Source organism: Pleurodeles waltl, chromosome 9 (assembly GCF_031143425.1).
Source record: "Pleurodeles waltl isolate 20211129_DDA chromosome 9, aPleWal1.hap1.20221129, whole genome shotgun sequence".
NCBI lineage: Eukaryota > Metazoa > Chordata > Amphibia > Caudata > Salamandridae > Pleurodeles > Pleurodeles waltl.
This window is the reverse complement of record NC_090448.1, coordinates 865,963,328-865,980,729: the sequence shown is the minus strand read 5'-3', so window position 1 is coordinate 865,980,729 and position 17,402 is coordinate 865,963,328. Positions and strand designations below refer to the sequence as shown.

General features: G+C 41.6%; 1 protein-coding gene across 2 annotated transcripts in view; it reads right to left on the bottom strand.

Annotated features, from left to right (window-relative positions):
- SPATA7 (spermatogenesis associated 7) overlaps positions 1-6,876 on the bottom strand; it is a 408,620-nt gene extending 401,744 nt beyond the window's left edge. For both annotated transcript variants that reach the window (XM_069208136.1, XM_069208137.1), the window contains exon 1: positions 6,772-6,876. The gene's annotated coding sequence lies outside the window, so the exon portion shown is untranslated. The remainder of the gene's footprint in view (positions 1-6,771) is intronic.
- Positions 6,877-17,402: the final 10,526 nt, after the last annotated feature.

Sequence of the window (17,402 nt, the reverse complement as noted above, 5' to 3'; positions counted from 1 at the left end):
ACCCCACATAATCCCAACCTAAACAAGAACAAAAAGTATGATGCTGAAAAAAAGAAAAAGTTTTTCTGTCTCACTGGGTGGAATCCTGGCCATGGCTACCCCTGAAGGAAAATCAGGAAGGAGAAGGACCAAAAACGTACTGCAATATTTGCCAAAAATATCCTACTGTAGCAGTCAGCTATTCAGGTTCAGGTAGAAATGCATTCTTAAGTGGATGAGACCAGTTGCGCATTGAACCAATAAGAACTCATGAAACTACCAAGCCATATATGATATGTGTTTTATGGCACCGCCAGGAAATGAAAGAAACGTGTTGCAGTCTCAGACTCTTAGAGCAAGTACCTCAAATTCCAGTCCCCCTACAGAGCAGCCCCTCATCATGCAAGCACTGCAAAAGCTGAAGGAGAGAGAAAGAAAGAAACTGACTATCTTGTTTAACAATGCTTACCTAATTGCAAAACAAGGTAAGCCACTCTCAGTCATGGAAACCATATGAAGGGCTATGAAGAAAGCTGGTGTGGATAAAGGAGAACAATTATACAAACCGTGAAAAAGCCTGAGTTCATAAGATGTGAGGCAGATATACTTCGACAGGACATCAAAAAACATAGTTTCAAATTTTCGCTTCATTTGCATTATTGCTGACGGAAGCACAGATAGTGCCATCATTGAACAGGAAACTGTGCTGGTGAGAGTAGTCAATGATGGCAAACCCTACACTCTATTTGTGGATCTTGTTCCACTTGAACATGCACATGCTTGCGGTGTTCTGGATGGTATAGCTCATGGGTACTCGCAAACATTTTCCCAGGGGCCAAAAAGTTTGGTCTGTGATGTGCCTGGGGGCTGCATTGATGCCAGGGGAGTGGGGGGGTCGGGTAGGGTGGCTGGGGGGATTGGTGACAAGGTAGATGTAGAAGTAAATTATATACATCTAGTGGCTGAAATAAACAATGGGAAAGCAGAAAACCTGGAACTAATCCCGGCTTACCCACTTTTCCAAATTGTGTGATCCTAGACAATTGTTTAGTCTCACTTTCCCTCCTTTTTCTGCATTATCACATTTAAGATGACCTCGAAATACCCGATTCATGGTGTGCTGCACAAAACCTGCTTCTATGTTTGATTTATTAAAGTGTAATGTTGTTCATGTATGATAGGAACCCAGGCCTCCCATAAAGCGCACATACCAAGTGACTTGTCTCTTTAATTTACTATTGGTGATGTTCTCAGGGTTAGGGAAATAATTAATGTTTCCAAATTTATTTTTCCAAATTTATGTTTGAAAACTATCACTTTTAAATAGATACATCTCAATGCATTGATAAAATAATTTGTACTAAGGCGAAAAGGTGCTGCATGTTAACTAAATACACTTTTTTAATTTTGAAGAGGCTGTCTTAGTTTCACACTTGTGTTGCAAGAGGTCTTTAAAAATGAAGGCGTTTCTAAAGTTAAGTGCTGGAGTCCCTAGTTACTTCCTTTCTTTAAGACAAATTGAGATTGAAATAAATGATTGTGCATGTATTTCATATTTTTATTGTTAGTGCAGAGTCTAACAAACAGCTGCCCAGTGCTCCAGTTGCTCGAAGGGCCGCATGTAATGGTCAGAGGGGCTGCATGAAGCCCGCAGGCCGTACTTTGAGTATCCATGGTATAGCTAAAGGAATCCAAAGGTTATCTTTGGATTTAGTAGATGTAAGGTCTACAGAATATCCAGGCCCATTACTAATAGCTGTCAATTTTGACGGTGCTGCAGTTATGATGGGATCTAAGGGAGGAGTTGCAGCACTTCTAAAGAAAGACATTCCTTTTCTTCTATTGTTCCACTGTGTAGCTCACAAACTTCTGCTTGGGATCCTAGATGCTGTAAAATCCAAACCCTCAATTTGTCAGTTTGAAGAAACTTTTAAATGGATTTTTATATTTTACTGGTATAGAGACGAAGACATGCCAAAGGAATTTCAAGAATAATTAATGAAAACCTTGCACATTTCACTGATATTAAACAGGTTGTATGGCTATCCAGCAAAACCGGGGCTTTGGCAGACATGCAACAAAACCTGCAGACAGTGGTTCTACACCAGGGGCGGGTTGCAGTTGGGAGTGATGATTCTGCTGCTAAGGCAAAAATGTACCTCTCCATCGTAACTAGCTTTACATGTATAAATAAACCTTTACAGCCTGAGAGATGTTCTGAAGCCAGTGTCTCAGCTTTCAGAATTATTTCAGTCTAATGAACTGCTTTTATTGCATGTTCCACCTGCTGTAGAGAGGTGTGCATTGACCCTAGTAGGCCTTAAGAGTGAGTTGGGTGAATACATGCAGCAGTTTAAAAAACTGTACCACCCTGAAGAAAAAAAGTTTGGAAACATTTCTACTGATGGCTGGGAAATAAAGTTATCAGGCTGCTGTCCACCACCAGCAACAATCCAAAGTGACAGTGAGCTCATTGACAGTATAGTTAAGTACATTGATGAGAGGCTGGCAAAGTTTAATTCCATGCCAGTTCAAGGGTTTCAGGCATTTGATTATACACTATGGCCAGAGAGTACAGAGGAACTGTATAAATATGGACTCTCTGATACTGAGGCAATTGTTCAACATTTTGAAGTACTTTTCATCACAGATGAGTGGTTGGCATTTGTAGAGGAATTTTGTGGACTCAAAACCCATATGAAAAGCTTTCCGACGAAAGGCATTCCTGTATTGCCTGCATACTCCACACTGCTAGCAACAAAACCTTCTAAGTTAACTATAATATATTAAAGCTCGTGGAGATGATGTTCACATTTAGTGTGTCTACAGCAGAAGCTGAACGTGTGTTTACTGCAATTAACGTCATTAAGAACCCACTAAGAACACACTTAAATCAAGATGTTCTCCAAGATCTAATGCTTCTTAAAATAGAAGGGCCCAACTTTGAGGAATATGACCCCAGCAGAACTATTAATCTCTGGCTTACAACAGGAGGCACAAAGCATGTATGAGGACAGAAGAGGCCACATCTATCATAACTACTGAAGTATTGCTAATAATGAGTCTTAGAGCAGCTTGCCATGCAAGATCATTTACTGCTGTATTCTTATACAATTGCCATACTTTTGGATAATAGAGATAATGTAGCTGTTTTTCAAGTTTTTCTTTAGCATGACTACGAAGCCCTGAATAGTTATTGGTTTAATAAAACAAAATAAAAACACATTACATGTTTCTGTGTCAGCCCTTATAATTGATGTAGAAAGTAGGTGGGACAAGTGGATTTTTCAGGACATGTTGATTTCATTAGCATTTTGGCCCTTGGACAAGTAGATTATTTTAAAAATTCCACACCCTTGTAGTTTGATGTGGTAAGTCCATGACATAGCTGCCCATGTGCCATGTCTTAACTGACACCTTCCGCCAGTTATGACTTTTTCAACTGGAGCACTTTCCATTAAAGGAAGCAAAGAAGTGATCCTGCATACACACTTCAGATGCACTGTTGAGGTTTTAAGGCCTTTCTAAAAACATGCTTCTCCAAACAGTAGCTTGTGAGCTACTGGTAGCTCTCTAGATACCTGTAAGAAGCTCTCCTGTGTGCAGCCTAGTCAGCCTAGACCCGCAGGATCCCAACAACTACAGGCCAATTACAAATGAAACTTTCCTGGGTAAACTGATAGAAAGAGCAGCATTCGCCCAGCTGTCACAATTCATTGAAGACAACTCCATACTTTTAGACTACAAAACTGGATTCCACCCAGTAAGAAGCACTGAATCGGCACTCATAGCAATTTGGGATGATCTTAAAAACACAGTCGACCGCAATGGAGTTACTGCACTACTTCTCTTGGACCTCTTAGCTTCTTTTGATACTGTTGATCATGACACCCTAATTCAAAGACTCTATGAAGCCTGAATAGAAGGGACTGCTCTCGACTGGATTACATACCACCTTCAAAGTAGAAATAATATTATCTATTCTCCCGCCCTTCTGGTCCAAACCCTACCTCACAAAATCAGAGGTCCCCCATGGAGCAATCATCTCACCTATGCTTTTCAACATCTACATGATGTAATTACCAGAATTGATCAAGGATTTTCAACTCCCATGCTACAACTATGCAGATGACACACAAATACTACTTAAATTGGAATGCCCCAAAGACATTGAAAACTCACAAATATTCAGTTGCCTCAGAGCCATTGATCAGTGGATGACTTGGATCCCTCTCAAACTAAATGCTTCCAAAACAGAAATACTCACATGTGGCACCTGGAACAATTATGACCCACTGTGCGCCTTGCCTGACGATCACGGACCACTTCCGCAAGTATCCAAGGACGTAAAAGCCTTGGAATTACCATGGACTCCAAGTTAACAATGAATGCCCAAGTGGACAAATTAGCACAATCAAACTTCATCACCTTGAAGACTCTGAGACCCATCTTCCCCCACCTCGGATTTCCACGCAAGGTGCAGACTACTGTCTCTCTTGTACTATCCAAACTGGATTATGCCAATGGCCTCTACCATGGATCATCTCTATCTATTATGAAAAAAATACAAAGTATTCACAACTCAGCTACCAGGCTACTATCACATGTAAAGCCACAAGCCCACATCTCCCCTGCCTTGACAGCACTATACTGGTTACAGAATATCCACCTTCAAGCTGCTTTGTATCACCCACAAAGCTATACATGGAACAGGACCGCTTTTCATCAGAAACAAAATAACCAACTACATTCAACAAACACACCTCTGCTCAAGATTGGCACCCCGCCTTAAAATACCAAATACAAGAAAAAGACAATAGGCGGTACATCCTTCTCTGTTCAAGCAGCCAAACTATGGAATTCATTACCTCCAAATATAAGACCCACGGATAACTATCTTGTCTTCAGAAGACAACTACAGACTTGGCTCTTTCCTTCATAACCACCATATTCAAACAGCAATGGACTGCATATGCCTGTGTTGATAAATATTTATAATCTGATTATGTATATATTCTAAATATGTATATAGTGTTTTTATATTACAATGGGCAAATGTTATCTTAACTATTTAGCAGCAAGCCTTTCTCTGTTGAAAAATTGAGGAAAGATCAATGAATGTTGTAAAAGTACACTTATTAATTAACATCAAATATTCCAAAGTCTGTATTTAGACAAAACGATTTTACTTCTCATATTATTATGCCCATTAATGTATTCCTTGCACATAGATTGCCTTACAATGTATTTACATATATATTTATTATTCTAGTCCTACTGTACTAGAGAAAAATAAAAATAAAATTAAATCTATAACTAAAATTAAAAATATAAATAACTGTTTTAAAAAATATATAAATAAATAAATAAAAAAAATGAACAATAATATAAATGTTCTCTCGCGTAAGCTTTACCTTGTCTCCCCATCACACTCTATCCTCCATCCCCACTCCGACTCATCCCAAACCCATTCTGCTACTTTCATCTCCAAAATAACCCAGCCTAAGCTCTTCCCTCCTCTAATGCATCTAGCTCACCCCAAACCTCAGTTTACTACTATGATCTCCCAAACAACCCTACTAAATTCTCCCTCATTTATTTCACCTTTGACTCATCCAAAACCCCTCCTGCTAATATGATCTCCCTAACCCCTTTCCGCAGACTCTTCCCTCCTCTACCTCTCCTTTACTCATCCTATTAATATAAACTCCCAATTAACACTTCTGGATTCTTCCCTCCTCTATCCCTCCTTTACTCTAGTCAAACCAACTAACAAATTCACATATCCTGTGCTCAAATTAACTCATACTAACACTGTACTCATATTTCCCTATACTATACTAATCCACCACTAATTCTTCTTGGGTTCCAGAGTAGCGTGCTACTTGCCGAAAAGCGCTTTGATGCCTTGTCATGGGTAGTAAGCTCCATATACATACAATTATAACTAAATTTAACATGTATGCTTGGATGAATTAATATATGTGTACCAAAATGGAAAAGCATGTCTTCTAGATGAAAATGTGGGTATTTTCAGAACTCATGAGCTGTTGTAGGGAGTAAAATATTTAAATTTCCAAAACATAGTTAAAGCAGATATTTGAGTGAGACAAATCAAAGGGTGTTGGGGAGATTTATTACTAATATTAGTTTGGTGCCAGGGGCATTCCACCCATGGCTGTTATGTATTACCCATATAGAGGCATTGCACATTAACAAAGCACTGTTACATTACTACTCACAACTGTGCCTTATGTACTGAAGTGATCACTATTGGGTAATCTTTGCATATGATGTCCTCTAATGTAATCTTGCCTGGTGTTTTATCGATCACATCTCTAATAGTTTTATTAGCTCGGATGGATTTTCATTGTAAGATGAGTTTGGCTTATTACAGAAAATGCTGAAAACCCCTATTCTAGACATTGTAATTCAAAAAATGGTGCATTGTTGACATTTATCTCATCGGTTAACTGCAATCTGTTTTTCTCGGAACAAGATGTCATTTTAAGTGCCACACATTGTGCTATAAAATGCCACCGATAAAAACACTGAAAACCTGGAAAAGTCCCACATAGGCAAAATGAAAACCTGCCAGTTAAGATATGGGTGACTAAAGTTAATCGTCAATATAGCATTTTATGCTCCCTGTGTGACCACAGCAAAAAAGGCCAGCTCTGGATAACTGTTCTGAAAAACCAAATACCCGTGGAACTCACTAATATTCTTTTTCTTCTATGTCTACATGCCAACTCACTAACCAAATGTAAGATTCCCAAAAGTGGTCCTTACCTTCCAGCAGAAGATCTTTATCACCCGAATGCCTCTGTAATATACACCAAGACGAGAGAAGATAATAAAACAGCTGTTTTCAAATTGATTGGCAGACAAACGGGCGGAACTGGGAGGGTCTTTCGACTATATTTCCCCGGAAACTCTCCGAATGGTTAGGTAAAGTGTCCCTCCCCTAAACGACGCCCCGCCCATCCACTAGGAAACCGCCCAGCTGATGCCCCGGAAGATGTCACCGTACTGTCCCGGAAAACGTTACCAGCCGTAAAACTAGCCAATTATCCAGGCTTGACGCTAAGTATTTGCAAGCTGCAAGCCTTTCGTCAGGCTGGATCTGTTCGGCGTCCCTAGCAACGACTTGAGTGGCTGAGGCTCAATAGAAGCACTGTGCTCCTAAATAACAGTTATATGCTGCGAAGTGTCAAGCCGTTATCTGTTCCGTTGCTTTCACTCGGCGATCTCCTTACAGGGTAATACGAGACAGGAAGTACCGCAGACGGCTGTGCACTCTCGGTTCTACCTGTATCTTGCTTTTGCCACATTAAGGCACTTTAGCTGTCCGCTGTAACCGCACCACAGTTACTTGTGATTGTGGGGGCTGTAATCGCTTTATAGCTGCGGTGCCCCTTGCAGCCGTTGTGTTGCAATAGGATTTGATTGTTCCTTGTGTACAGTACTTGTACTCAGCTCGTGTTTGTAACTGGGTGAGTGGTGCTCAAGTGGGCAAATGAGTGGAGTGCGTGGCTCGACGAGTCTGCTGTCCACACACCCATGATAATTACGACAGAAAACAATTTTGGTGCACATATTTGAGTTTTTGTGGCATTTTACGCAGTTATGGGTCAACTAAAGAACGACATACGATAGTGTTGATTGTTAAAAAAAAAAAAAAAGGTCCCTGTGGGGCGGCTCAGGATATTATTTTAGGCTTTCTGTACTTCCTGAAATGCTTACATGTCGAAATGAGCATTTGCAGATCTAGCTTTTGAGACCGATTTGTTTTGTCATTGTTTTTTCTGCGTTTTTTTTAATAGACGATGTGCAGGAAGGGTAAATAAGAAAACAATAATAAAAAAAAAAACATGACGTGGCTGCATTTTTTTTGTCTTTTTTTTTTTTTGCTAATCCAAATTGGACCAACAAATAAATCAATAAGAGAAATCGTGCCTGATGGTAGAAAACAGGGAGAGTGCGGATGGAGGGGAGCAACACAGAGGACAAGTCGGGGAGGCAATGCAGGAGATGAGGAGGAGAAGCAAAAGGTGATAATGAAGGGGGTGGGAAGGGGAAGCAACGGATGGGGTAGGTCATGAGAGCGAGTGCAACATGCTGGAGAATGCGGAGAAGCACTTGGTTGACAGTAAGCAACACCAAGTGTGGGGGAGACAAAAAAGAAAAAAGTAGTTCTTGAACAGCAAGTAGTGGAAGCATAGAAGCCGGTCAGTCAAAAGAGACAGTGAAGAGGCTATGCTTCATTGGGGAGAAAAATGTAAGATTGACAAGCTGAGACACGAATAAGAAGCAGACAAATGAGTGACAGGAAAGCCCACCAGTGATAAGTAACAGCTAGGCTCCAAACCCTTGTATGTTCTGGCAAGCCCACAATCTGCCATTTGCAATCAGATAAGTGCACTGTCTGGTAGGCTGATCCTAAAACACTACTGGCCATATTACCATATACACTAAATCACATTACTGCTTACAGAAACAGCACCCTTCTTAGTCAAAAATACAGCACAACCTGTCAGACAAGGCATCCCCATAAAAAAAAAAACACTGCAGTATACATATATAAAGTATCCATTCACATCTTTCACAGCATGCCCTCTCGACCCAACCCTTCATTGTTTTTGTTTAAATCTGTTTATTGCTTTTTGACATATCAACATAGGTACAGTATCAAATTCAAAAGATCTAACGTTCCACATTTTAGTTGAGTAGCATTTGTGTTCTATAGTGCACAGTACAGTAGGGTTATAATCCAGCAGTGATCATGATTTCCAGTTATCAGATACTGACATATATAGGCCATTGTGTGAAGGTGATGGCGACATAGTAGGTTCATCAAGTGCAGTATATGCTGTTCCATTATAAGTGTGTTCTCTGTGGAGTGCGTGCGTCCAGATGTGAAACAAACAATATGTTTTATATGTAACGATGTAACAGTGCTGGTAAAGTCTAGAGACATTCAATATTTGTGTCTCATAGTTCCCGTGTGCCCCCCAACATCAGCGTCGAGTGGAGGGAGTACGTGGCAGTGTTCCCTATCATTCGACTGTATGTTGTCGTAGGCGTGGTCAGGTCAGGTCTAGTGCTTCACGATGTCCAGACTGTCCAAGAAGTGGGGGGCACGTCTCCTCCAGTGGTAAGGGTTCGAAAATGGGGAGCCCTGATGTGCTACCTGTAGAGCTATGGGCTGCAGACCGAAAGGCAGACATGATAGTGTCCCATGCGCTGGCTATGGGATATTTACGGAGCCATGGGATTTCTTCTCTATGCAGGGCAATGTTCTCAGCTTGTGACCATATTCTCAATGATTGTACCCAATGTGTCGGAGTGTGGGGTCTGACGACTTCCACCTGCGGGTGATGAGTCGTTTAGCTATCAGTAGGCTGAGGTCTATGAAGCAGGACGTCGTCTTATATTTGCTTTACTTATATAAGCCTAACAGACAGGCCTCCGATGTGGTCAATACACTATGCCCAGTGCTAAGAGATAAAATGCGTTTCACTTCCTGCCAGTAATGACACAGCCAAGGACAGTAACAAAGCATATGTTTAAGGTTTGCGTCTGTCAGATGACACCAAGGGCACTCAGCATCCACTCGGTGAAAGCATTTATTGATTTTGGCAGGTGTGAGGTAGGCTCTATGCACTACATATAGTTGTTTCCGACAGAAGCAGGCGCTACAAGGGACAATTTTGGGCTCTCCAATATTATGGACCACTCTATCAGAGTATGGCCTGTCACAGTCTCGTTCCTAACGGGCCCGAAGTGACAGAAGTGGCGGTGTTGTATGTGTGGAAGGAGTCAGCTAGCCAGTGAGTCAAATGCCCGCTGTCACCAAGTACATGAAGTATAGAGTAGGAAATGGCCGACTGGAGGCCCGCCCTTTCCATCAGAGCTTCATGAGTGAGGAGCGCCCGTCGTCGTAGAGGTTCCCCACTGTGTGTATACCCACTTTATGCCAGAAGATCAGTTCAGTTCTGGTGGTGATGTGCTTCCCTCTCAGTGTTCCCAGTAGGGGCAGTGTGGGGTCGTATGTAGGTATTCCTGTTGTGAGACGTAAACTACAGTGATAGCAGCAATATGCCACTCGCAGATGCAGGGGCTCTGGCGTAGGTGCTTTTGTGCAGCGGTGGAAGAGGTGTAGTTATTTAGTAGGTACCCACGCAGGTAGCGCAGCCAGCGTGCCACATACTACAATTGTGATGCAAGATAATAATGTTCGAAGTATGGGACTGTTAGCCCAACGCAGTCAGCCGGCAAGTACAGCTTAGTGGTCGCTATGTGAGGGCGAGAAGCGGTCCATATGAAGTCCCTGAGTGTGCTTTCAAGTGTACAAAAGAGTTGGGGTGGAAGTACAGGGTAGGATTGCAAAGTAGTATAACAATCTAGGGAGCGCTGCAATCTCAAGTATCGCCATGTGACCCACCACCGATAGGGGGATTGTCTTACAGAAGGACATTTGCGCTCTCAGCGATGTGATCGCTCGCTTGGGTTTGCTGTCCAGTAGATCCGCATGGCTGTGGTACACCCTGATTCCCAAGTACCAGAATGAGGTTGGTTGCCAGGTAATAGGGGTCCTGAGCAATGTAGGGTGATGGGATTCAGCTGTAAGAGGCAGAATTTGGTCCAATTGACCCACAGACCAGACAGTTCTTCATACTTACTAAGGGTGTGCTTTAGTGCGCTTCGTATAGAGTCTAGGGGCCAGATGTATCAAGCCTTTTTTCATTCGCAAACAGATGCAAAAGAGCCTTCCAGTATGTATGAAAGGCATTGGCAATGCAATTTTAAGGAATCGCTAAAATAGCGATTCCTTAAAACTGCGAGCCCGTTTAGAGAATCGCAAGTTGCGATTCTCTAAATAAGAAATCCCAAATGTGTGCCCTTTGGCATGTGTGCGCCTTACATGTCCTAAAATATTTTTTGGGGTGCAGCAGAGGGGGCCTTAGGCCCCCCCAGCACCCTGAGGTTTTGCATTTCCTAAATTGCGAATTCCAGTTAGGAATTAGCAATTTGGGAAATGCAAAAAATTCGCAAATATGGGCCTGCAGGCCCATAGGTGCGAATGGGGTCTGTATCGCAATTTGCGATTCGGTAATAGCATTTGCGATTTTTAAGAAATCGCTATTACCGAATCGCAAATATGATACATACCATTTTGCGAATTAGAAATAGCGATTTCTTAAAAATCGCTATTACAGAATCGCAAAAGGGTTAGATGATACATCTGGCCCTAGATCTTTGAGGTATATGAGAATATCATCTGCATAGAGTGAAGCAATATGTGTCATAGCTTAAGTGTATTCCTCATTCAGTGCCGCGCTCACGCAAATCTACTGCTAGTGGTTCTATGGCTAGGGAGAACAATTTTGGAGAGAGGGGGCATCCCTGATGGGTGCCTCTGCATATCTCAATTGGATCAGATATTAGGGGTTCTGTTCTTACTCTTACCGTCAGTATTGTGTATAGGAGGCGTATTAGGCGTATAAAGTGAGACCCAATTCCGTATTTCAGTTGGAGTGCAAAAAGGGAAGACCACTCTAGAGAATCAAAGGCTTTTTCCAGATCAAGGACTAGGCATCATGATCTGGGCAAGATTGGCGGAGGAAAAAGCACCGCAATTTTAATGAGGTGATGCGGGCTGGTACAAAACCATTTTCATCCTCATGTACTAAGACAGGTACTAGGGGAGCTAGGCAGTCCACTAATATTTTTGCCAGTATTTTATAGTCACGTTAAGGAGTGCTAGCAGGCGATAAGTGCTCAAGATTGTAGGATCCTTCTCCTGTTTGAGGATCGAGATGAGGATTACTTCCCTCATGGAAGCAGGGAGTGAGGCAGCACGCAAGGCCTCCTCGTAGAGCGCCTGCAGTCGTGGGGCCAGTTGCGGGGCAAATGTTTTATAATATTCTGTGGGGATTCTGTCAGGGCCCGGCGTCTTGCCAGTAGTGAGGACACGTATGGCTCCTGGTAACGCGTCCAGCCCTTATAAATTACCTGTACCTGGACACGTTGGAGGTCGGTGAATCTTTTTACCGAGTCGGGCTCTACTCATCCTAAAATAGTCGAGTCACTCAGATCAATAATCAATAATTACTGTAATCGGTAATCAATACCCAATCAATAGGTCAATATAGCACATCAGAAATCAATAACAGTTGGTATTTCGGCGCACCATGACCTTTCAGTCATGAATAACCACACCAGTTTATTAAAAGTTAGTGAATTTATTTCCCTATATTAACAAAGCTAGCACAATATATATATATGTCTCAAAACCAATTGATATATGTATATGAACATTACTAGCTGTCCATAACGGCGGAAGAAACGCAATCTACGTAAAATCTGAATAATGATACACTCTGTTATAGCAATGCAAATCACCAATGTGACTAACTGTATTTGACTAATTGCATACATTTGGTCAGCATAACAAGATTTCAATTCTTCATGATACATTGAATGAAAACCTCGACTAACCTCTAATTAGCATTGGCATGTGGGACTTCATGCAAAACGAATTTAGTCAACACAAATTTGGAAAACTTCTAGCTAGGACTCTATCAAAATAGCAGTTGGTACCTAAAAGGAAAAACACAATGCATAATACATTTATCCTTTCATATTTACCAAATACAATCAGCATTCAAGAAAAGTCTTCGTCCTTCAGGTACCGGTTGATCAGCATGGGGCAAATTTCAAAGGGGCAAAGTTAAGGGCAAGCTTCCTTGCAGCGGCAAGGAGAATGGGGCAAAGTTACTGCATGGGCAAGACGGGGGGCAAATCAAAGTTAAAGTCTCTAGGGTGAGAATTCTTAAAGTCTCTTTCTCTCCGATAGAGAAAAGGGCATCAGGGTGTCGTCCAAAATGGAGTCTGGCATCAGGCTTCAAACTGGCATCGAGGAAAATGGCTGACTTCTCTTTGTCCGGTGGGTTTAAGTAAGAAACATTCCAAATTCTGCAGGGTCTTCCATTGGAGGGTTCATAGGTTGGCTTCAAATTGTCCAATCAAAAATTATCTTTTACTAGCGCCCATTTATGCATACACTGTCCTTGGAGCCTTGGAACACAAATTGTATCATGGTTTGCCTATTATTTTACTATCTGTACCTTCATTGTCCGCACCTGCAGAGACTGACCTTGTATCAAAGGGGATGTAACTGGCCTAGCACGAAACCTTGGAGATAAGTGTACCAGCCAGTTTCTACTGGAAAAATACAACTTCAAGCAAGAAAATATGTTTCATTAGTTCAAGGAAAATCACGCAGTTAGAATTTGAGACCAGGCAACTAGGCCAAAGCCTGTACTAAATTTAAGCTAAGCAAAACAGTTTTCAAACAAGAAATCCTGGCATACATTTGCGATTATGACGGATTACTACATTTTTCAATACTTCATGATTAATAAAGCTCGTTTACAATGATGGCGAACTACCCCGAGGGCACAATTTCCCTCGTACATATTTTCTTTTACTAAAATCACACTTCATTATATTTATTGATTACTCGGTATACATGAATATATGTCGGACCTTCTTTTTCTGCGTCATCAATCCCTCCTCTGATGACTAATTATGTCATCACATCAAATCTACCCACAAATTTGATTCCATTAAAATTCTGTATAGTAATTTGGCACTTCAGTCAATTCCCTTTTTCTTTTAGTCCCTTTTGACTTCTCCCTATATATTTCCACCATTTTGTTCTCTATTTTCTTTTCTCTTTTTCTTTTGTTCCTTGCTTTTAACATTTTGAAAGCTTTCCATGTTCCCCAAGAGCCTAATAAACAAATTAATATTATCAATATTCATGTACTATTTTTAGTAACAATCCGTTCCAAACGTTGCTGAGCCAACTTCCCACGGAAGCAAATCCCTTTCCAACTTTCTCCCAAACTCCGGGTTCTTTCAATTCCTTTAAATCTACACTTTCTTTAGTTAAATTTGTAAGCATCGTTCTAATTTTTCCACTGCTGTCTGGTATATATGTACAACAGTGACGAGTACCAAGCATTTTGCAAACGCCGCCATCCTTTGCTAAAAGAATGTCTAAGGCAAGCCGATTTTGAAGAGTCATATCTCTTTCTGCAGCGAGTTCAGCATCCATCAGGATTATAGCTCCTGAAAACTTTGTCAGCATGTTATCCACAATAGTAGACAACTTTCGTATTTTGATTGAATTCAATATGACTCCTACTGAAGGAATCAATGCTCCAAATATGTCTCCTACCACACCAGAAGCTGTCTCCCTTTTCTGAACACGATGTGATTCAGACAGCTTTGGAAATTTCTTTAAGTCATCTAGTTGGTAAACCTTTGGGAACACTATTCCCAAATAACACCTCCCATACCATCCTTTAGGAAGACGATAATAGGCGTTGAGTCCACAAATATAATAGACTCCAGGAATAACTGGGTCTTGTCCATTCAGCATGAACGTCCACTTAGATTGAAATGCATACGTATGTTTACATTCACTCGTTCCCACAAAAACTGTGTCATAATATGATGGAAACCTATGTATACAAAATCTTCCTACATGCAATGTATCTAAAGCTGTTTTCCCTTGTGTCTTTATTGCAGCAAAAGCATAATTATCTACAGACGTCCTTTCGTGTAATTCCCTCTCTAATTTCTCCTTCATTTCATTCTTCCAATCATCAGTGCGGTCTAAAAATTCTATTTCTACTGGTGAAAGCAAGCATGTAAGGTTCTCTCTATGTGCGTGAGCTGTGTGAAAAGGTGACATCGGTTCGAAGAATTCCCTCATTAATTTGGCATAATAATCTCGAGCTATCTTACTTAAATGCCCTATTATGGGGACATATGCAAAAGTAACATCGTAATTAGTATAGAAATAATGAATGTCTTTTTGAGCATAAAATCTGGAAGCTACTATACTACATGTAATTCCATACGTAAGAGGCATGCTGTGATACGTTACCCCTTCCACTACTGAGGTAGGTATTTGTGTACACACATAACAATCTTTCGCATCCATGGTCTCAACATACTCACTCAGTAAGCGATAGAAAACGTTAGATGAGAGTTCCTTCTTATCGTGCAAGTGTCTCTCGTCTTGCTCGAGTCTCTTCAGAGCTGTTAGTTCAGTAACGATAATAGGTTTAGAAGTAGAAGCATCATTCGTCTCACTCTCACTTTTACCATGCATTCCAAGAACTATTGCTACGATTATTAGTACGCATGCGGTTATTAAGCCTATACACATGTATTTACAACACTTCATTTTACGCCCCTGTGTAGTGAAGCTAGTCATGATCTGTATAGAATCAGAAAGTTGAAGACACTTTATCAAAGCGTTTTGCAGGTATTTACAAGGCTGAACGAGTTCAATGTTCACACAGTTTCTTTAGCGGCTTAGTCTCTTATCGGTTAGCAGCGTTGTCTCAAAATCGGTTTCAAAGTCAATCAAATTAGCAATGTCTTAGCCGGTTGAAAAGTCAATCAGGTGATCAATGGTTTCAATCAACAGAGTCCATAAAGTTTTTATTTCCAAAATGAAGTTCTGCCTCTTCGTTCTCAAGACTGAGGGATACGAATTCGTCTGACCAATCGTTATTGGCTACGTACGCCCACTCCGGACCGGAATACCTCCTGCTCGGTATCCTTTTTCTTTTCAATTTTGCATCTCTCTTTGATTCTTTCTCACTGGTGCTTTCCTCTTTGGCCAAGTCCTTTTCTTCACTTGGCGTTGGTACTACAACAGACACTTCCTTTCTCTTTTCTTTCACTCTTGGCCCTTCGCTGTCGTTTAATGTTTCTCTAGTTCTTAGTTTTACTGGTGATATGCTTTGTCTACGTTTTGCGCTGGGTCCACTCGACGGACCTGCAACTTCTTCCGAAGGAGTTTGAACAGTTTCACTCTGTATTGTTTCGTCTTCTCCCTCTGGAAAGTCAATCAGGTTTTCCTGTTCCTTTCCTGTATCGTCTGCTTCTGGGAAAGCCCTCCTCTGATCAGGCTCTCCTGCTTCTTCACCCGTTTCGAGCCTTTTGTCGCCGTTACTTTCTTCAGGCTCTTTGTCACTTTCAGCTGCTTCGGGCTCTTTGTTACCTTCAGCTGCTTCGTCGCTTTCTGGGGCTCCTTCTTGGTCTTCCCCAAGTGGCTTCGTCCTCAGAGAATATTTCTCCCTCCTCTATTTCTGCCTGTTCGCTTCTAGTTCTTTTTCGCTCTGTCTCAGCGCTTGGCACTTTGTTATCAGGTACTGGTAACTTCAGCGCTTCAGCTTCCTCGTCTGTGGGACACAATACCCTCTTTGTGTGACTGGCGTGAATCCAGTTGGGAACTCCCGCACACTTCACAGCGGTGGTAGTCGTCAGAATCACCTGAAAAGGTCCTTTCCAACGGGGTTCCAAACACGATTTCCTCACGTGTTTCTTTATCACGACCCAGTCGCCTGCTTTCAGGGCGTGTCCTGGACCTTGGATCGGTGGCAAGGTGGTTGCCTCCACCTGGTGAGAGAAAGAGCGAACCACATCAGCTAGACCTTTGCAGTAGTCTAACACCATATCATCTGTAATATTCAAAAGCGCATTTGCAGGGACTGCTGGAAGTCTCATAGCTCTGCCCATGAGAATCTCGTGTGGGGACAGTCCAGTCTTTCTGTCAGGGGTGTTTCTCATTGACATTAGTACCAAAGGCAATGCGTCAGGCCATTTCAAGTTTGTCGATGCACATATTTTCGCCATTCTCGATTTCAATGTGCCATTCATTTGTTCCACTAGACCTGATGCTTCAGGGCGGTAGCTACAATGCAGCTTTTGCTCAATGTTCAGTGCTGCACAAAGCAATTTTATTACTTCATTATTGAAGTGACTTCCCCTATCTGATTCTAAAGAGATCGGGAATCCGAAACGTGGTATTAACTCTCTCAAGAGTAGTTTTGCAACTGTGAGACTGTCATTTCTGCGTGTAGGGTATGCTTCAATCCAGTGACTAAAAATGCACACAACCACCAACACATACTTCAAGCCTCCATGCACAGGCATCTCAATGAAGTCCATTTGCATCCTGCTGAATGGACCCCCTGCTCTTCCAATGTGGCTCAAATTTACTACGGTTCCCTTCCCTGCGTTCATCTGTTGGCAAATGACGCAACGGTGGCAAACTGCTTCAGCAACTTGACGGAATTTGGGGTTAAACCAATCAGTTTTAAACAACCTAATCATGGCATCCCTCCCAAGATGAGCTTGTCCATGGTAAAATCTGGCTATCTGTGTCAAAAGGCTATTTGGAAGAACAAATTTCCCTTCACTTGAAACCCATAATTCATCTAGTCTCTTTACACATTGTGACTTGGTCCACAAGAGTTTTTCATCCTCACTGACATCATTCTGTAGGGATTTCAATTCGTCCATCGTATCTATCACCTTTAGAGCAAATA